Source organism: Pinus tabuliformis, chromosome Q (assembly GCF_031772625.1).
Source record: "Pinus tabuliformis cultivar Carrire ecotype Pingquan chromosome Q, CPIR1, whole genome shotgun sequence".
Classification (NCBI taxonomy): domain Eukaryota; kingdom Viridiplantae; phylum Streptophyta; class Pinopsida; order Pinales; family Pinaceae; genus Pinus; species Pinus tabuliformis.
In genome coordinates, this window is record NC_142296.1 from 745,287,772 (window position 1) to 745,310,999 (window position 23,228).

The window sequence follows — 23,228 nt, forward strand, 5'->3', positions numbered from 1 at the left end:
ATCATGACACTCATAATGACTTGACTCTTCGAAAAACGTGACACAATCATTCTTGGATACTCAGGCGTACAATCATTAATTTCCCTTAAGGTGCGCGCTCAATTTTGGGTTTACAGACTATGTCGAGGAAATCTTGCGATGGGTGGTTTCTGTGATTCACATCACAGTATCGAGGATTGCGATGTCAAGAAGTGTCATCGCAGGAATTGATAGTCTCATTCATCGCAGATCGCAGATCGTGTTTTTCATTCAATCACTGTGTGCTGCTTATGCGATGTTGCGATATGCGACGTCACATATCGGCCGTCGGCGATTCCTTAAGATTTTTCATTTAAGAGCGCTTTCAATATATGCGATGCGATGAATTTCGCGTCGCTTCTTCGCAGCTTATTTATGCGCATAGGAAATGCTTCACTCTCTCTTCGCAATGCGATCTAGCTTTAGGGAGTTGAAATACAAAAATTTTGATAAAAATATTTTTTGGATTTTTTGTTAAGGGTCCCCCTTTGCTTGGTGTTATTGCTAATATCAAACAAAGAGGGGGGTTGTTAGTGACCACAACAGAACCTAACAAGTCCATTGGGATAAATGGACGGTTCAAGGACAGTTATGATTAAGTTAACAGGAAATGAAAAGTAAATGAATTTGAGGCATCAGATTCCTTTTCTATGTTGGGAACTATTGTTCTCAATGTTATGCATGTGTTTCAAAAATAAAGGAATTTCTCTTAACCTTGACCTTATGAGTACTGGTAATTACATTGTGATCATGATTATGCTAATGTGTATATATATGTATGCATGTTTGTCGTTTTCTATTAGGGTCGTCAGGAGTCATGATTGATTTTGGTTGAGGTTTGTATATGTATATAGGTATGTATGTATGTCGTAATATGACAGGGTCATCACGGATCACTGTTGTGGAGGAATAATTTCTTATGTAGTTAAATGACATGAAGAGGTTCCTGGTATTATGAGGAATCAAGTGAGAAGAGTAGCCTTGAAAAATCTATGAGGTCAGTATCATGTGGATATGGATGGATATTATATTCTCATACGACGCCTATGTTTAAGTTATGGATAGGTAATGTTGAGGGATACATCAGCGGAATGAGAGAAGTGTGAATTGTGGCATGCTGGGATAAGCATAGATGGTGGAGAGACACTGGAAGCAAGGTTTCTTGGTAGAGATAGTGTGCTCTCTGGATGTTTGGTAATATTGTTGTGTATATGTTGTACACCTTGTACTTGCGATGTTGTGTACATGCAATGTTGTGTATATATGGTGTTGTGTGCATATTTTTTATGTAGTTTTGTGTATAGTTGGTGTTGTGTGCATGTTGTATGTGCGGTGTTGTGTACATATGGTATTGTGCACATGTTGGATATGTGGTTATATGCACGTGTGGTGTTGTGTGCATGATTGTACATGTGGTGTTGTGTACATGTGGTGCATGTGATTTTGTGTACATGTGGTGTTGTGTACACATGGTGCAAGTGGTGTTGTGTACATTGTGTGTTGTGCAGGTGGTAGTGTGTACACATTGTACATGTTGTGTTGTGTATATTTGGTATGGTGCTACATGTAATGTGCAGTTGTTGTATCCTGATAGGTTTATTCGTGGTATTATATGGTGTGTACATATATGTATTATGTTTTACACTGGGTGTTAGCCTCCTGCTGCAGCAGGTTAATCATCTTTCATGATCGACAGTTTTACATGCCAAATATGTCGTGCTATGCATGTTGCAATGCTCCATATTTGCTACAGATGGCCAGAAAGCATCCATGAGAGTAGGCTGGTCTAAAGGCCACTGCTGTGTTCCAGTTTTGATAAAGCAATCCATTTTTGCTTTGAGGCAGTTTTTCAGTTGGAGGCACTCAGGCTGGAGTTCACTAACATCTTTTTTTATCACCCTTATTATATAACTCCCTATTAGTTTTTCCCCTTCCCCTATTAAAATCATGTATAGAAATCCCCCTATGTAAATACCCCTCCCTGGCAATATAGCCATACTTTCTACTAAGTCCGGGAAATCTCAGTCCATCTGGGACTGTTTTTAGCCCATCCGAGTCATTAAGGAGCTAGTTCGACATCTGGTCAGCTAGTAACCTCTCCCTTAACCCCAAAAACCCCAAAAAACCCATGTTTTCACTTTCCCCTTGTAAAACTTCACCTTAACGCTATAAGAAAACCCACATTCCGCCCCTAACCCAAAGACCCTGCGCGTAATTATTAACCCGCGCCTTTATTTAACCCCGCAAACCAGTTTTCCTAAGTTTATAATCCCCCCCCCCCGCGCACATTAAACTTGGAATATTCCTGCAAATATTCCCGCCCGTAAACCCCCTATCTTGTCGCGTTCGCCGCCAGCCGTCTGATCCACAACCCCGCAGATCAACGGCTGGCGGGCATCCTCATCCCCGACGTGCCCGGCCTTTAACGTCCGGGAGTTCGGCGGTTTTTCCGCCGTACTCCCGCCACGCGTCAAGCGCCGGGTTGTGGCGGAGCCCCTCCCTCCGAAACCGCCATCCCCCATAAGCGGTGCGCCACATACCGCTTACCGCCCGGTGACGTCACCAGCCCACGTCACCCTTGCACAGTCAACAACCCACATCACCCACCCTGTACAGTCATCCGATGAGTCACCCGCCTGCGTGGCCTCCTGCCACGTCACTGCCACGTGTCCTGCCACCGTACCTACCACGTCATCGTCCGTACGTGATGACATCATGCTGACGTCATCCCGCCACGTCGCCATGCTGACGTCACCCGCCGTACAATGCTGACGTCATCAGCCCTTTTTTGGACGCAGAGGCGCGAAAATCGCACTTCAGGGCCCCGGAATCGAATTCTGAGGCAGTTTTTAATGAGCGATTTGCGTCATCGCAGGATTTTTTGGGCCAGAATGGAGAATCTTCAGGGAATCTTTAAGGAATCTTCGCCCCATGCGACCCCAGGAGGCCCGAAAGGGCGCAGAAATGATCCGTTTTCTTCACAGAGCATACCAAAATGATCAGAAGACAATTCCAGATGATACAGAGGCCGAACAGCGGCCCAGATTTTGTCAGAGAGTATCAGTGGAAGAAAAGGACGCCAGAAAGAATTAGTCATGAGTTTTTAGGGGCTCGAGGCACCTGAACATTGATGAAGCCCCCAGAAAATCAAATCGATAAGCATCAGCCCATCCTTGCTTTCAAATCACCGTCAAGACATTTAAGGCACCAGGACAGCAAGGAAGCAGAGACCCATACCCATTTATTGCAGAAAGCACTGCAGCAAGCCACCGAGGACAACATTATTCATTCAGTTTTGACACATCGGCCCTGAGCACGGCCCGAGACATTCTTTGCATTTATTTCTAGATAGGATTAGGTCAAGTAGTCATTCTTATGACCTAATTAGGTCAAAATGTAATAAAGGAAACTCTGCAGAGAGTTTTGCCCTATATATACCACCCTCTGTATAGTTTTAAGTGTGGGTTAATTGGTAATTTTCACGAGAGACTCGCTGTGTATACCTGAATTTTTCTGTAATCAAAGATTGCTTAAAGCTTGGAGAGCGAACTGTCTGTTGTTGATGAATTTGTCGAAGAGTTGGAGATGGAATTCCTGCGCTGCGGCCTGAAGCAATAAGTGCCTCTTATCTCTGTTTATGTGTTTGCCATTATCTAAATAGCAGGAAGAAAGAATAGCCTAGAATTAGTTAAATACTCTCTATGCTCAATTCCTGCTGTTTCTTGATGTTTTCTTCTGAATGAATTGGTTATGAACATTGAATTCCTTCTGGCTCATGTTTACCCCAGTTCACTTGTGCTGGCCAATTATCTAGGGATTCTTAACTGCTCCTAGGTAGCGCCTTGTTGTCTCCTCTGCTAATCTGTTGGAGAGATTCTTAACTGCCTCTCTTTCTTTAGCATTCTTGCCATCCCTTGAACCTAAAAGTTGCTTCTCCCTTAGTTATCTCGCTCCATTTTCCCCTCACTATTATTAAAGAAAAACACTAGCAGTTCCCCTCCTCGACTCCACGCCCAATGGTTTGAAACATTCAGACTATACTCAGCCTCTCTGCCTGAAAGTGTCAGTTTTCCCGCCAAAACTCAATCAAACCCCTGTGCATCATATCTAGCCTAAAATCACCCCTTTCAACAAAGCTAAATCATAAAGAGAGAGCCCTCTCTGACTGCAGGCAGGCTAGGGCCTGCAGTCCAAAGTTGGTTTGTGGTTACCTCGGCCGTATCCCTTTGGGAGTCAAAAGGGACAACCTGAGTGATAACATAATGGCGACTCCACTGGGGACATGAATCATGTGTTTATTAGTGCAAATCCTCAATTTTGACCAGTTCGCCTCGTTTTCTGGAGAAAGTGTTCCTTTTCTTCAGGGTTTTTCATGTTCAGCTCTGATCTGTGACGGTGGATAGAGATCAGGCACTTTAAGGTCACATCATCCACCTGGCGACTCCACTTCATCCCCATAATAAAGACTCCGCTGGAGAAATGAACCCGAAGGAATTATATAAGCAGATCAGGCTCTCGACTTGGACTATCATCCAAGAAATCATGTTCTTTCTCTTGCACCAAATTTTGCTGTGCATATTGTACTTTAAAAGCGATTTTATGTCAAATTTTTGTGTTTTTCCTTTGGAAGAGATTGTTGAAAAGCCTCCGTGCACATCAGAGCAGCAGCTTTCAAATGCTGCTGAAGGTCATCATACAGTCAGGGAGGAAACAAAAATAGAGACATTGAATATCAGATCGAGGAAGACCCAGAAGCAGAAGCATAGGACCAGATGATCTAAATGGATCCCCTGCCTCTTTGTTTTTAGCCATCTGAATTATTCAAAGAAGAAGAAGACCAGCAGCCCGCACAGATCAGTCCGGCCCTATTCGAGCCAGATTGTAATAAATTACAAGCACCTCTGCAAGTACCGAATGACCTATCCGCTGGCAGGCAGAATGGTGAAAGAAATCAGTGCACGACGCCATCAACAGGCTGCAAGGCTCAGTATCGAGTTGACAATGATCTCCCGACTCCAAGGCATGGTAGTGATCCTGGACCTTTGTACAGTTCTTTAATTCAGCCAATAAATTGTATATATATGTTGCAGGACAGTTTTGTACAGTATTTAAACACCGCAAAGGAGGTCAGTAGCTTCCTGATCTTCTCAAAGATTGACAAAGCCATAACAAATTGCAAAATCTCAGTTGATGTCACTAGCAAGCATAAGCAGCAAAGCCCACTCATGTTATTATTACTTAAGTGGCTGCATTGGTTATTTCACTTCACCTAACAGCAAAGTAAGTGCTGGTTAGGGTAGGTAGGTAGGTAGGATTAATAAGGCAGCCAGCCAAGAAAAATTTGCAGAACACAGTAACAGTTGAATACAAGGCAGTCTGACCTGCTATTCTTGACTTTTCACAAGGAAAAGCCATCCCCAAGTGGAGCCACTGTTAGCCTCCTGCTGCAACAGGTTAATCATCTTTCATGATCGACAGTTTTACATGCCAAATATGTCGTGCTATGCATGCTACAATGCTCCATATTTGCTACAGATGGCCAGAAAGCATCCATGAGAGTAGGCTGGTCTAAAGGCCACTGTTGTGTTCCAGTTTTGATAAAGCAACCCATTTTTGCTTTGAGGCAGTTTTTCAGTTGGAGGCACTCAGGCTGGAGTTCACTAACATCTTTTTTTATCACCCTTATTATATAACTCCCTATTAGTTTTTCCCCTTCCCCTATTAAAATCATGTATAGAAACCCCCCTATGTAAATACCCCTCCCTGGCAATATAGCCATACTTTCTACTAAGTCCGGGAAATCTCAGTCCATCTGGGACTGTTTTTAGCCCATCCGAGTCATTAAGGAGCTAGTTCGACATCTGGTCAGCTAGTAACCTCTCCCTTAACCCCAAAAACCCCAAAAAACCCATGTTTTCACTTTCCCCTTGTAAAACTTCACCTTAACGCTATAAAAAAACCCACATTCTGCCCCTAACCCAAAGACCCTGCGCGTAATTATTAACCCGCGCCTTTATTTAACCCCACAAACCAGTTTTCCTAAGTCTATAACCCCCCCGCGCACATTAAACTTGGAATATTCCTGTGAATATTCCTGCCCGTTAACCCCCTATCCCGTCGCGTTCGCCGCCAGCCGTCTGATCCACAGCCCCGCAGATCAACGGCTGGCGGGCATCCTCATCCCCGACGCGCCCAGCCTTTAACGTCCGGGAGTTCAGCGGTTTTGCCGCCGTACTCCCGCCACGCGTCAAGCGCCGGGTTGTGGTGGAGCCCCTCCCTCCGAAACCGCCATCCCCCATAAGCGGTGCGCCACATTCCGCTTACCGCCTGGTGACGTCACCAGCCCACTTCACCCCTGCACAGTCAACAGCCCACGTCACCCCCCTGTACAGTCATCCGATGAGTCACCCGCCTGCGTGGCCTCCTGCCACGTCACTGCCACGTGTCCCGCCACCGTACCTGCCACGTCATCGTCCGTACGTGATGACGTCATGCTGACGTCATCCCGCCACGTCGCCATGCTGACGTCACGTCACTCGCCGTACAATGCTGACGTCATCAGCCCTTTTTTGGACGCAGAGGCGCGAAAATTGCACTTCGGAGCCCCGGAATCGAATTCTGAGGTAGTTTTTGATGAGCGATTTGCGCCTACCGCAAATCACTCATCGCAGGATTTTTTGGGCCAGAATGGAGAATCTTCAGGGAATCTTTAAGGAATCTTCGCCCCATGCGGCCCCAGGAGGCCCGAAAGGGCGCAGAAATGATCCGTTTTCTTCACAGAGCATACCAAAATGATCAGAAGACAATTCCATATGATACAGAGGCCGAACAGCGGCCATTTACTAGTGATTAGACACGCAGCACAACAGATTAGTAGCCCAGATTTTGTCAGAGTATCAGTGGAAGAAAAGGATGCCAGAAAGAATCAGTCATGATTTTTTAGGGGCTCGAGGCACCTGAACATTGATGAAGCCCCCAAAAAATCAAATCGATAAGCATCATCCCATCCTTGATTTCAAATCACCGTCAAGACATTTAAGGCACCAGGACAGAAAGGAAGCAGAGACCCATACCCATTTATTGCAGAAAGCACTGCAGCAAGCCACCGAGGACAACATTATTCATTCAGTTTTGACACATCGGCCCTGAGCACGGCCCGAGACATTCTTTGCATTTATTTCTAGATAGGATTAGGTCAAGTAGTCATTCTTATGACCTAATTAGGTCAAAATGTAATAAAGGAAACTCTGCAGAGAGTTTTGCCCTATATATACCACCCTCTGTATAGTTTTAAGTGTGGGTTAATTGGTAATTTTCACGAGAGACTCGCTGTGTATACCTGAATTTTTCTGTAATCAAAGATTGCTTAAAGCTTGGAGAGCGAACTATCTGTTGTTGATGAATTTTTCGAAGAGTTGGAGATGGAATTCCTGCGTTGCGGCCTGAAGCAATAAGTGCCTCTTATCTTTGTTTATGTGTTTGCCATTATCTAAATAGCAGGAAGAAAGAATAGCCTAGAATTAGTTAAATACTCTCTATGCTCAATTCCTGCTGTTTCTTGATGTTTTCTTCTGAATGAATTGGTTATGAACATTGAATTCCTTCTGGCTCATGTTTACCCCAGTTCACTTGTGCTGGCCAATTATCTAGGGATTCTTAACTGCTCCTAGGTAGCGCCTTGTTGTCTCCTCTGCTAATCTGTTGGAGAGATTCTTAACTGCCTCTCTTTCTTTAGCATTCTTGCCACCCCTTGAACCTAAAAGTTGCTTCTGCCTCAGTTATCTCGCTCCATTTTCCCCTCACTGTTATTAAAGAAAAACACTAGCAGTTCCCCTCCTCGACTCCACGCCCAATGGTTTGAAACATTCAGACTATACTCAGCCTCTCTGCCTGAAAGTGTCAGTTTTCCCGCCAAAACTCAATCAAACCCCTGTGCATCATATCTAGCCTAAAATCACCCCTTTCAACAAAGCTAAATCATAAAGAGAGAGCCCTCTCTGACTGCAGGCAGGCCAGGGCCTGCAGTCCAAAGTTGGTTTGTGGTTACCTCGGCCGTATCCCTTTGGGAGTCAAAAGGGACAACCTGAGTGATAACACTGGGTATAGGTGTATATGTCATGTTATACATCGGGTGTAGGTGTATATGTCATGTCATACACCGGGTTTAGGTGTATGTGTTGTGTTGCACACTGGGTGTGGGTGTATGCATGGTGTTGTACACTAGGTGTGGGTGTATGCGTGATGTTGTAAACTAGGTGTGGGTGTATGTGTGGTGTTATACACTGGGTGTAGGCATATGTGTTGTGGTACACTATGTATGTGTATGCTTTTGTACAGTGTGATGGGACAAGCAGGTATGGGACTGTCTAGGCCTTGTTGTTTCTATTGAGGGTTGAGGCAGTTTATTCTATGGATGCCCTTGTTGTTGATATTGAAGGCTAAGGTGGCTTAGTCTCAGGATACCCTTATTGATATTGAGGGTTGAGGGAATTTAGTCTCGAGATACCCTTGTTGTTGATATTGAGGGAGGAAGAGATTTAGTCTCCTGATTCCCTTGTTGCTTAAAGATAAGGTATTGGGTGCTTGTAGAGGTTTAGAAATTCCTTGTAGATTCAAACTAAAAATTGTAATATGCTAAAAAAACTGACTTGAATCAACTCTAATCATCAGCAGAAACAATAAATGATCGATGAAATCACAAAGCATAAAAGAGAAAGAATTCAATGACACATAACACAATAATTTTCTCGGAAAGATAGCTAAAAACTCCTACTATCTATATATTGCGTTAATCAGAAAATATGAGCATATTACAATGCTTTCCTCAAGCCCGAGCAAACCTCTACACTATCTCTATCTATCTCACTACCAATTTGTGCACAAGCTTCTCTGGGAACACCTTCCTCTCACAAGCTACAAGCACAAACTTGTGCTTCCTATTTCTCGGTATCACCAACTCGTGCTCACTAAAACAATGATTAAACTTGTGCCTTCATTTCTCCTTTTAAAGGAAATTTGAATGGATAAAATTAGTGAGTTTTCTAACTAAGGAATGATTTATTTTAGGCCTTCTTCTCATTGCATGCACCATTTGTTTAATTTAGATGATTTTACAATTGATAATACATTGTCCCTGAACTCCAATTTCAACTGGGTATTTTTCTGATCTGACATGCATAAATTAATTATCAGTGAATCTTCAGTTTACTAGTTGAGCAATGTTGGTTACACCCAACTACTACAGGTTATACCCCACTAATTCCTCCATCAGTTGGAACTAGTTTAACTGAATTTAACTCAGTTAAACTGAATTAAATAATTACAACTCAAAATAACTCAACCTGGGCCCCTAAAATTTATGAAACACTCTACATGAATCTAGATAGACTCCCAACTCAAATTAAGTGAGCCAACTATGATCCAGCTAAGTCAAATTAACTTATTTAACTATTACAAGTTACTATGAGAATTAGAATTACAATTTAATTCCTAATTTAATTCAAGGGCAAATTAAATTACCATTTTTTTTCTTGATGTTATTTTTAACATTTCATGTTGCTATTTTCAATTCTCCCTCTCAAAAAGAAATGAATTCAACTTTATCCTGATCCAGTACCTTTGAAATGTTCTGCATTCAAATATTGTCACTATTGTTGTTGCTACTCCAACATCTGCAACAAAAGAAACATCCAAACAAAATAAACTGAATCAACTATGTCTGCAACTGTCTACTGAGAAAAAATTGTGTTGTTTCTGACTCTATTACTAAGCCTCCTTCTTTGAGGTCAACACTACTCTTCACTTCTCAGTATCCGAGTGACGTTTATCGCCCTACTCTTGAATATTGTGGGTCCCCATAGCAAGGTAATGATCCATGAGACAAAAAAAACCTCAATGGACCCTGCCCAAACTTCTACACTCTTGGGACTATTGCCTCACATCATCCCACCTCTCACTTGGAGGTATGGCTACATGTGCTCCTACTGCCCACTTGGATCAAAATTCCCCTCCTACTAGGGGTTTCTGCTTTAGTGGATGTCTCCACTTGGTCTCCTCTCTTCTTCTCAAATTGTGGTTGTTCCACAACTTGTTGAGGCTTCTTCTGAGGCTGCATGTTGAGAGGTAATTCATTCTCCCTCTCAACCACCAAGTCTATAAGCTTTTCCTTACTCCTCAAGGCTTTGCATGAATCTTGTACCTCAATTGAATACAAGTTCTAGACTCACATACAAATTCGTTTCACCTTTCCTGTGGCAATGTGTCTAAGGAAAACCTTTCCTTTACTAAAAATCACATTGTAGCCACGATCTTCTAATACCGCAACGAAACAAGAATCTTCTTTAGTCCTATAACATACATCACATATGTGAGTCTGAGAGGGGAGCCAGACTCCCTCTAAAAAGTAACAGTATCAATGTCGCTCACACTAGACCTCCCATCATCTCCAAACTCTATGTTCTTCTTGAGGTCTTTCTCCTCCAAGTCACTGAAGAGATCTCTATTCCTCGTCATATGGAATGAGGCACTGATGTCAAGATACCACATGATTCCCATTACAGTGCTTTCTATGCATACAATGAGAGTGAAATCAAGTTTGAATTCTGAAGCTAGAGCTTCACCTACTACTGCTATTGTAGGTTCCTTCTTGCTTGCTTTCTTCTATGGGCATTTCATGGCAGAGTGCCCAAAATCGTGACAATGAAAAACTTGATGTTCGATAAGTCCTTCTTCTTGCCTACCTGCTCACCTTGGGATTTATTTCCCTTGGATTTATTTTCTTTCATGACTAATGCAAATTCCTCTTCCACTTCTTTTGATGAGGTCCCATCTCTGATGTTCCATTGAATATCATCTTTTACCAAGTTAGACCAAAATGTCTCCCACTCTGGTAGCTTCTCCCTCCCATTAACTGAGTCTTGGTAGCTATGCCAGCTCTCCGGAAGTCCTAGAAGTTCGAGGCTCACCATATCGTTCTTAGCAACTATAACACAAACACTTCAAATGTCATCCTGATATTTGGTGAACTTGGTCAAGTACTTCGGCATACTATCGTGCTTCTCCATCTTGATCTTTCTAAGCTTTTCCTTCAGTGCCAAATTATTTTGGTCACTGTTGTTTTGAAACAGGTCCATCAAGGCCTTCCACATTGCAAACCCTCTCTATATTTAATTTATTCTATGAGATGTCCAAGCAAAGACTGTGGGTAATGAGAAGAAAGAACCAATGGAGGATGGTTGACGTGTCTTTCTCTGCTTTTACTTTGTTTTGGTTTAATGTTTCTTATTTCTTGCTACTCTTATTTGTAATTCTTCCAGGAGTTTATAATTGGATTGACCGCCTAGCTGATGAGCTAAGGGTATTTTCTCATTCGGTGACTGGATATTTGATTATAGTATAACTTAGAGATGGTTGACTAAGATGGAAAGACCATCGATGGGCACCGACTAGTCTAGAAATGGGGAATGCAGACGTAGTCAAAATAGAGAGCCTCGGGGAGGACAAGGAGCATCCTCGTCGAGGCCTTTGAGGAGAAGTGGAAGGAAATCGGATTCCCAAAACATCACTGATGCGACCCATGCATATATAATAGGTACTCCTAAGCAGGTAAGACGGCTGATAGTAAGCTGGGAGGCAACCCTTAACCAACAATATGAGCAGGAAATCTAGGTGGAAGATTGGCGCTTGTTGGTACCTGATTCAGGCCATACTCAAGGTCATCTCACCTAGTAAAAGTAGGCAATTTATCTTTATTGGATGATGAAGAACATATTAGCCAGAGCTATCATACATGCAACAAGGTCTATCAAAGCTGATCCTGGATTCCAGGAAATTCAGAAAGAATTTCAACTTGTTCAATTCCAAATTCAGCAACAAAATGTCCATCTGGGTCATATTTAGAAGCACATTTTGTGCCTTCCTCAATGCGAATTACTAGGTTCCAATGCAAAGGACCCATCTCCCATGGAGTCCTCTAATGAATAGTTTTAGTTATTTCCTTTTGTTACATTTTGAGTATGTATATGTCGAGTAGCAGTAATTATATTAACATGTTAAGGGTGAATTGGTTTTTAGACATTCCGACCTATAAGGCTAATTTTGACAGACTTAAGAACCTCATATTTTGGATGGCTTATAATGCATTCCGATGGCCAACAGAGCTAGTTTCCCAATGGACAGGTTGAGGCCACAAAATGTCTTTTATGGTTGTAACTTGCTTTGAAAATGTATGAATGAAAGGTCCTACTAAGATTACAAAAAAAAAAAGATTAATAATCTTAAGAAATGTTTAACTTTTCATAATTAATGTTTAACATTGTTTCATGTAATAATGTTCATTTTTTTATTAATGTTAATTAATGTTTCATAGTTTTAATTAATGTTTAATAATATTTAATTTTTATTAATGCTTAAATACTTAATGTTTATTCTTAACTGATTTTTTTTGTTTGTTTATTAACACATTTTAATGTTTATTAATGTTTACTATTTCTTATTAAAGTTTATTAATGCTTATTAAAGTTTATTAATGTCTAGTAATGCTTAATGTTTAATGTTAATTAAACATTATATTAATGTTGAGTGTTTATTATTTAATGTTTAAAGTTTAATATTAATTAAACATTATATTAACATTTAATGTTTATTAATCAATGTTTGTGTTTAATGTCTCTTCGCACCACTCACGTGTGTTGATGTTTAATGTTTTTGTTCTCTATGTGTCTTCACGACATTGACATTTCTGCCTCACACTGCCGTAGGGGTCAAATTTATTTTTTATTTGCCCAAGATTAATTTCTGCTCCAAAGCTTCATCCTCCTAATTGCCTCACTTATTGATATGTGACTCAGACGAAACATATTCCCTCCAAACTCAATTGTATTCATCCAAATATTAAAAAAATATAAATCAATGTGGGTTCAGCCACCTTGGGGGGGGAGGGGGGTTCGAAATAGATACGTTTGTCGTTGAATTATATATAACCATATTTCATAATATTAGTATTCTTTCTCCATAGGAACACTTAGTTATATTAAGCTTTGTTATATTATTATACCTACCGCCATGTCGTTGCGCCGATTGCATAGCGGGGGGGGTAACAAGGGGTTTGAGGAGTGAAGGTAACCCCACTCTATGGGGTTCGGGGCAGTGCCCTAGAAAATTTTGTTTTTGGACCCTATATTAGGTTGGGCGGACCTACCTATGGTTTTGTGCATGATTTTTCACACATGGTTTTGGACGCGATGGTCTGTAAAGAAAATGAGTTAAAATAAAAAATAATAATAGCAAGGGTTATATGTAGCATTAACCATAAGTATTGCACCATGCCATACCCACAATATTAAGACTTTAAGATGAGACTTCAAGATAAGTTTACAATGCTCGAATAGTGTTGATAAGTCAAGATAAATAGACTCACTCATAGTGGATCTTTAGACCTACAAAAAAAAACTATCCTCTTGGTTCACTCACACCATGCAATCTTACATTGTACAAACTTAAGCCTAATGCATGAACATTGAAACCTAAATCTTAAAGGGCTCACACAATACAATCCTACAATGTAGGCACGTAAGCCTAAAACACAAACATTAAAGCCTAAATCTTAAAGGTTGAGACTCACACTCACATGTGCACACCCATGGGTCATTGGTATTCTATATATAACACTAACTTTTATTGTTTGTCTAGTAGGTAGGTCCGCATATGAAGATAAGTATTGCACCATGCCATACCCACAATATTAAGACTTTAAGATGAGAATTCAAGATAAGTTTATAATGCCCTAATAGTGTTGATAAGTCAAGATAAATAGACTCACTCATAGTGGATCTTTAGACTTACGAGAAAAAACTATTCTCTTGGTTCACTCACACCAAGCAATCTTACATTGTACAAACTTAAGCCTAATGCACGAACATTGAAGCCTAAATCTTAAAGGGCTCTCACAATACAGTCCTAAAGCTTGGACTAGTTTGAACAACTAAATATTAGCATAGCCAACCCCTCACTACAAAGGTTTGATTTTGTATAATAATTTTGATGCCTTTGACATGGCACCATGTTCATTGCTCTTATGGAGTTGTGAGATGGACTAAATATTAGCATAGCCAGCCCTAATATCCAATCTACAATGTATGTAAAGACTATAGATTAGGTGTAATTGTCAAGAAGCTTGGACAATTTTGAACGACTAAAGATTGGCATAGCCAACCCTTTGGTATAAAGGGTTGATTTTATATACGAATTTTGATGCTTTTGACATGGCACCATCTTATTGCTCTTGTGGACTTGTGAGATGGTATGTAAAGAAAATGAGTTAAAATAAAAAGTAATAATAGCAAGGGTTATATGTAGCATTAACCATAAGTATTGCACCATGCCATACCCACAATATTAAGACTTTAAGATGAGACTTCAAGATAAGTTTATAATGTCCCAATAATGTTGATAAGTCAAGATAAATAGACTCACTCATAGTGGATCTTTAGACTTATGAGAAAAAACTATTCTCTTGGTTCACTCACACCATGCAATCTTACATTGTACAAACTTAAGCCTAATGGATGAACATTGAAGCCTAAATCTTAAAGGGCTCACATAATCAATCCTCCAATGTAGGCACGTAAGCCTAAACACAGACATTAAAGCCTAAAGCTTAAAGGCTGAGACTCACACTCACATGTTCACACCCATGGGTCATTGGTATTCTATATATAACACTATCTTTTATTGTTTGTCTAGTAGGTAGGTTCGCATATGAATATAGGTATTGCACCATGCCATACTCACAATATTAAGTCTTTTAGATGAGACTTCAAGATAAGTTTATAATGCCCCAGTAGTGTTGATAAGTCAAGATAAATAGACTCACTCATAGTGGATCTTTAGACTTACAAGAAAAAACTATTCTCTTGGATCACTCACACCATGCAGTCTTACATTGCACAAACTTAAGCCTAATGCATGAACATTGAAATCTTAAAGGGCTCACACAATACAATCCTACAATGTAGGCACGTAAGCCTAAAACACAGACATTAAAGCCTAAAGCTTAAAGGTTGAGACTCACACTCACATGTCCACACCCATGGGTCATTGGTATTTTATATATAACACTAACTTTTATTGTTTGTCTAGTAGGTAGGTCCGCATATGAAGATAAGTATTGCACCATGCCATACCCACAATATTAAGAGTTTAAGATGAGACTTCAAGATAAGTTTATAATGCCCCAATAGTGTTGATAAGTCAAGATAAATAGACTCACTCATAGTGGATCTTTAGATTTATGAGAAAAAACTATTCTCTTTGTTCACTCCCATGCAATCTTACATTGTATAAACTTAAGCCTAATGCATGAACATTGAAGCCTAAATCTTAAAGGGCTCTCACAATACAATCCTACAATGTAGGCACATAAGCCTAAAACACAGACATTAAAGCCTAAAGCTTAAAGGTTGAGACTCACACTCACATGTCCACACCCATGGGTCATTGGTATTTTATATATAACACTAACTTTTATTGTTTGTCTAGTAGGTGAAATAGTGAGTTTTCCTTTGATTTGGAGATCTTTATGTAGTTTCTTTAGCATTGGCATGCTGATGACATCTCTTAGTTTTTATTAAATAGGTTTATTTATTAGCTTTATTAGAAAAGAAATCTATTTTGTGATTGGATATAGAAATGCCAAATGTGTGGTTACATTCATACTAAGACAAATCAAAAACTTATATTAACAAAAAAAAATCTACCTTAAAAAAAACATAATACATAATATTTGAATGACAGATAATAATAATAAAGACAAGTCAATCCTCACTCTTTCCGTTATTACCTAGTTAATCATGACTCTTTCCATTCTTTTAACAAAAAAAACAAGTCAATCTTGGTGGAGTATTAATCCATCAAACATTATATCACTTTTAGCTTATGTTGCTTCTGAAATCCTTCATTTCCCCCTACATCGTTACCACCTTCCATTTCATTTATAACATCCTCATTCTCGTCTGATTGAGTTTTAGTTTGAGAATACACAGATTCACTAAATTGGATTTTTCAAACTAGATTTTCATGTTGATGATGATTGGTTTCATAAAACTCAGTGAATGGTACACAATTTAACAAACTCTCAAAATTTTATTTCACTCCAACTTTGTTTTCCCCTGGTATTTCATTATTCATAAATGCCAGCCATTTCATGGGTCTCTCATCGCTGCTTTGAGTACATTTTAAATCAATGGGAAACTGCATAGATTATGAGTGACCTTCGTTCATTTCACTATGAAATAGTTGATTTGTATCCTGCATTGACTATAATTATCTTGCATGCCTCCTAGTTTCCCTAATGGATTTTTTTGAAATCCATATGACCGTAGTGAAGGAATGAAATGGTTTCTATAGAATTATTTCTACAATGTCCCCAACTACCTTGTGGATAATTCTACCACAACCACCTAGATCAAAAATATCTAATTCAAATGCGGAAGCGAAAATCGCTAACCATGCCATGGTTGTTCTGAAACCTGGAAATTTTCAGGTTGAAATGAATGTCATGTAAATGTCCAAAATGCAATATATGTAATGTATAAACCTTGATTACTTAATCACACAATGGAATTAACGGTTAATTATCCACATTTTAACACATTAACAACTAAACCCTAACTAGGGTTCGCATACATATTCATATAAATTGATGCATAACATTGTATTCAATAAATATAACCAATACCCAAATTAGGGCTTATCATCAGAACACATAAAAGTGTATGAGATTACACACAAACACATAAATATATACAAATGCATAGAGTTTCAACATAATTTCAATAATCAATATGGCATATACTAGCAATTGCACCAGATGTTGCAAAGGAAACGTCATAAGGTAGTAGCATATGGAAGAACACAGATGAAGAGAGACGTGATATGTTATGTGATCCAGATGTTGTCTAGTTTAAAACTATTTCCTTTGCAACATAAATTACTATGTTTAACAACAGGTAATAAATTAATTTAAATTTACAACAGGTTTAATTTCACTGGAGAAATCTCTACTTACATCAGTGCAACAACCGGATTACATGATCTTTACAAAATATTTAAAATATATTATTATAACATATTTAAGCAATGTAGGAGTGGGGAGTGTTTTAATTGATACTAATGGAGCAAAAAAAATTGACATTTCTTGGGACTAGGACACACATCTAGAAATCAAGGCAAATAACCTGTATCCTAGCATGTGGTTCTAATAAGAAACGAAGTCTCGAGTTCTTCTATGTACCTCTTTAGGTAGCCCCCTTCTAGTGTCACAATTATGCCTATCCACACCATCAAGATATTATGGGCCACCATAATAGGAATTGTTCTTAGAATGTACAATATCAATAGTTTGAGCTTATGGTCTAAAAGCTAGCCCTTGAGATGATTTTATAAGTTGGGGGCATATTTTCTCTTTTTCTCCTACCCATTCAAAGGGATGTTGATTAAGTTGGGGATTCCTTTGTGGCACAAACCTCAAGGATGATTGAGGATTTGTAGAGTTGGAGTTGTGCACCCCATTTTATTTTCCATGTTGTAAAATCAGAGGTCTCCTCCTTGTATGTGGATCCAACTCACATTTAGGGATTTCTCCTTCTTCCCTACCCGATGAACCATCAACACTTGCTTCTAAAGCACCAATAGTAATAGACTGAGAAGACTCTATAGGTGGAACTGCACGAGAATATTCAGGAACCTTTTCACATGGTTGGGATTGGCTATGAGATGGAGGACTGAAAATTGGTTTTTCTTGCTAAAAAGGGGCCATTAATGATCTTGGATCTTGAGTGTCCATCAAAACACAAGCAGTGATAGATTTTGGAACTACATTTTCATCCTAAAGCAACAATCAAAATTGTAAACAATAATATCATTTGCATAGTGGGCTCTAATATACTTAAAATAGTAAACCAAGAAAATGATGGGCAATCTGTTACAACTAAAACTAAAAAGGACTGAAATTTACATGTTTCAACCCCCTTTCAGATTCAGCGTAAAGCATGCCTTCTGGCACAGGCAAGTCACTATTTCCATTTGCTATAGTTGCTTTATATTGTACCCCACACCCGCACAGAAGACAAAGAACAAAATCATGTGTCAGGCTAACTTGATGTTGAAATAGTCATGGTACACACACGAGGATATAATCCAAGAGAAGAACATGAAAAACATAATGAGAAGGAGAATCTAGAGTTCAGACCTCTCTCACCAGGTATTTGTTGACATCAAGTACAGATGGAATATATGCCACGTTAGTTTCATATAAGATTCTAGCCATTGTTTGATACAGGCCCTCATCAAAATCTTTGTAATAACATAGACATCCAACAATATTAAAACGCATGTAGTTTTTGACAACAGAAATGACATCTATAGTCTAATAATCAAATAGAACTTTAAATGAACTTCTTACTTGTTGGTGAAAGTAGATTTTTTAAATGCATAATCAATACTAAAACCTGTATGCATCCAAACATAATACAAAAACATACTACTCACTTAAAAAAACCACCTCTCACATTACAAGCTACATTTCCTTCAATACATAATATTGTTACAAGTTGACCTTTCTGCAAAGCACATAAATAAGAAATTAGTAGAGGTGTAAAGTTGGACTCCTCCGAGATATGTTTATCTCTCATAATAATAATGGATCAAAACAGGAGGAATAAACAATACATCTTCCAATGGAGCATAGTATGGTGCAAAAGATGGAACAACATGAACACGAGATTGATCCCTGTCCTCCCAAACCGTCAATCGGTCATCTATTACCATTGCAATATTGGGGTGGCAAATCCCACTACGAAAGACATTAAGTAAAGAATTACTGAAGTGTATTTCAGATGAAAAAATTTCAAAAATGTGCAAACACCCAAGAGTTAAGTTGATACATTTAATAATAATCTGAGAACTTAAGCAATCAATATATTTATTGACAAAACTATAAATTTCCTTTTTAAATTCAAGTATTTAATGTTTGGATTTATATCTATATTGAAGAGAGGAAATATCATCTTTCAACCAACTAAAAAAACCTACTTTCTGTATTTTTTATTTCAAAATGCCAAACATGTTTCAATTTTCAATTTGGGCCTTAAAAAATTTAGTTCATTATTTGTAGGGGAGTTAACCCATTTCGTCACGAGATATGTCTCATATATGTGTTCTCCTTTTGCAAATTAAAGGAAAAATCAAGACTTTCATAAAATGAGTTTTCAATTTAATTTTGGGTTAAGTTTATATCTCTATTGTTCTCATCTTATAAGATCTATTTTACAGTTGTCATGAATTATTTAGTTCTCTTTCTTTTATCCTCTTTCTGGGTCCCTGGTAAGTCATGGTGGAACCAATCAATTATAATATTCAAGTGGGTGAAAAACCTGATTGATAAGGTAGAGAAAGGGAATTGGTATAGTTTATTTTATTTGGAATTCATTGGATCTGTGTTTGTATGCCAGATTTGGACTTCACTTTCTTGGAGATGTATTTTAGAAAATAAAATGTGGAAGTTTCCAGAATGTGATGTATAGTTATGTGTTCTCCATATAGGTGGGGCAATATTGAATTCCTGTTGCCTTTTGGTAGAGTCATGAGTCTTGCAGAGAGTGCAATACATAAGCTTGGTAAATAATTATGGAATTAGGTGTTTTGTTGCTATAGTTTTCTAGCTATTGTGCTCAGTTTCTTTGCCCGTGTGCACTTACTCGTGACCGGATAGCATGGAATTGTAAAAAAAGTTGGCCATCAATGTACCTTTGGCATGAATGGCTCACAAATTTCCATTTTGCACATCGGTTGTGTAGTATTTATTTTTTATGGTGTTTGGTGTATAAGTTACCTGGATTTGTTGTAACAATAAGTTCGATTGGCCTTGCAAAGACTGCAGAATGTGGTGTAGGAGTGGGCATTAGCTATCCAATCTGCTAAAGAAATAACAATGGGTGCATGTGCTGCTTGAAATGGGGGCGAGAAATAAACATCAAAATAGCATATTAGACAAAATAAAGGCTTAGTATTATGAGCCAATGAAACAATATCAAGAAGGAAAGGTAGTAGGATTAAAATTCAATTCATTGTGTTGTTCCATTCATTGTTTCATGTAAATGACCCTGCTTTGAAGTATTTATTTTGCAATCAAGCTTAGAATATTTTGAATTACATACCACATAATCATAGTAAACATTTACATAATTGGCTTTCTTCTAGATTTTCCTTATATTTCCAAGCTAAAAATGCTAATTTCATTCCAAAAAATCACATTGTGGATCAACTCACTTGGGACTTCAACAACATCTGGATCTAGAATGACATGGGCCAGCCAGACTAGCTGTTTACTCATCATCAGAGGCATATTCATTGTCACTAATGTCTTTGCCATCTTCGTCTTCCTATTGACCTCCTAGGTCTTTTGCCTCCGCATACAGATTACAATATTCTAAAACACAACAAAAAAGAAACTATTGATAAAATAGGGCAAGAATTATATGTTTAAACATAAAATTCCTAAAGAAATATTTGGATAAGCTGTACAAATAGTTCAAGTCAACAACATAAATACAAGAAGTGAATCAACAAACAATATTGTTCCTAAAGAAATCTTTGGATATGTTGTACAAATAGTTCAAGTAAAAATTATAAATACATGAAGTGTCTCAGCAAAATTTCCAGGGAAAATTTCTAATGCAAATTGGGAAAAGCATCGGTGAATTCACCTTTCACCTTCTGGTCATAAAAATTTATGTCATGCATCAGTAAGGTCCCAGCCTCCTCATTTAAATGATCCTCTAGATTAGGATATAATATAAGTTGAGGAAGAAATACTTCGAATACATTCACGATATTTGCAATATCAATGCAAGAAGTAAACAGTAAATTGACTAAAAGATTGAGGGTAGTAGATTTCTAGAAACCAAGATGCAAAAAAAAACAAACGCATTCCTTAGTAAACACAAAAGCACACTCAATTCTTGAAGTAATCAAGAAAAGTTGTGTGGTTAGATTTTATTTTTTTCCCTTACCATAGTTTGGACTCCAAGTTTGATTAAGAATGTTTAGGCAAACAAAGTCAGATCTGATGTCCCAAGAGAATGATCCCCAGTTAGTGAAATAACTCAAATGGAAAAATTTAGGGCGATGAAGCATCCTTGCACACTGATGCATATAGAATGGGGTGAGGAAGCATATTGTGCATACTGAGCATAGACAATGGGGTGGGAATATTGTTAGAGTTAACAGAAGAAATGTTTTGTCCAATGCATTAGTGTTCCAATATATTCTTCTAGATCATTAGTGTTTTAGTGTTTTAGTGTATTAACCATATATATGTAATCATATCTATCAAAGTTAAATCCCTAAGGTTACTTAATTGGTTCAAATCCCTCGATTCACCTATCCCTAATTCACTTTTAAGTCTATATGAATAAAGATATAATTATAAATAAGGATGTTAGATATGGAGTTAAATTTAAATGAATAAAAATATAATTATTTAATATTTCTATATATATGTCTGAAATATTTATATAATATAAATAATAGCTATAAATTAAGATCTATTTTACCATTTAAACTTAAAATAATAAACAATTTATATTTATGAGATACAAATATTATAAATAAAGTTTTATTATTTAAATTAAATATTTAAAAATACAAATCCTTCCTCAAAGTTATATTTACAAAAAATAATTATATATGAATTATAATTATGAACTAAATGCATCAAGAATTAAGACAAATCTATTATGTACCATCCAAATTATAAGTACAAGCATATCCTAAATTAGGTAATTTTTTACCTAAATTACTTTACAACCTTCACCTTACTAAAGTTACTTTACAACCCTGACCATCAAAACACTCAAGCCCATGAAGATTAACTCATAACACTCAATCCCTTAAATTAGAATTTTTTTTACCGAAACAAAAAAAAATTATGCTATAAAAATGATAACAATACAAAGATTTCATGACGCATCACTCTGAGAGTTGTTCTACACTTCAACACTGTTTGTTCCTGGTTAATTAAAAATTATATTAATGTTTAATGTTTATTATTTAATGTTTAATGCTTAATGTTAATTAAACATTATATTAACATTTAATGTTTATTAATCAATGTTTGTGTTTAATGTCTCTTCACACCGCTGATGTGTGTTGATGTTCAATGTTTTTGTTCTCTATGTGTCTTCGCGGCGTTGACATTTCTGCCTCACACTGCCACAAGGGTCAAATTTATTTTTTATTTTCCCAAAATTAATTTTTGCTCCAAAACTTCATGCTCATGATCGCCTCACCCGTTGATATGTGACTCAGACGAAGCATATTCCCTCTGAACTCAATTGTGGTCATCCAAATCTTAAAAAAATTTAAGTCAACGTGGGTTCATCCACCTCGAGGAGGAGGGGGGTTCGAAATAGATACGTCTGTCGTTGAATTATATATAACCATATTTCATAATATTATTATTCTTTCTTAATAGGAACGCTTAATCTTTATCTCCAATTTGTTATTCCTTTTATTAAACTTTGTTATATTATTATACCTATCGCCATGTCATTTATATTGTTTTTGTTTTTCACTTGCATAATATAATAATGTCATTTACTCCATAATCATAATATAAATTTGGTTCAACAATTGTGTTAATTATATATTATTGAAAATTTTGGCTCCTAGTGCTTTCCATCCAACCCTTTAACTTAATTTTCATCTATCTTGAAGTCATTCGCCTAGAAAAACAGAGTCATTTCTTTTACATCAATTACTTTTTGCATAAGATCGAGGTACTAAGCAACAATGCTACATATAACCCTTGCTATTATTATTTTTTATTTTAACTGATTTTCTTTACAGATCATCTCACAAGTCCACAAGAGCAATAAGATGGTGCCATGTCAAGCGCATCAAAATTCGTATATAAAATCAACCCTTTATACCAAAGGGTTGGCTATGCCAATCTTTAGTCGTTCAAACTTGTCCAAGCTTCCTCACAATTCCACCTAATCTAGAGTCATTACATACATTGTAGATTGGATATTAGGGCTAGCTATGCTGATATTTAGTCCATCTCACAACTCCATAAGAGCAATGAACCTGGTGCCATGTCAAAGGCATCAAAATTCTTATACAAATCAACCCTTTGTTGTGAGGGGTTGGCT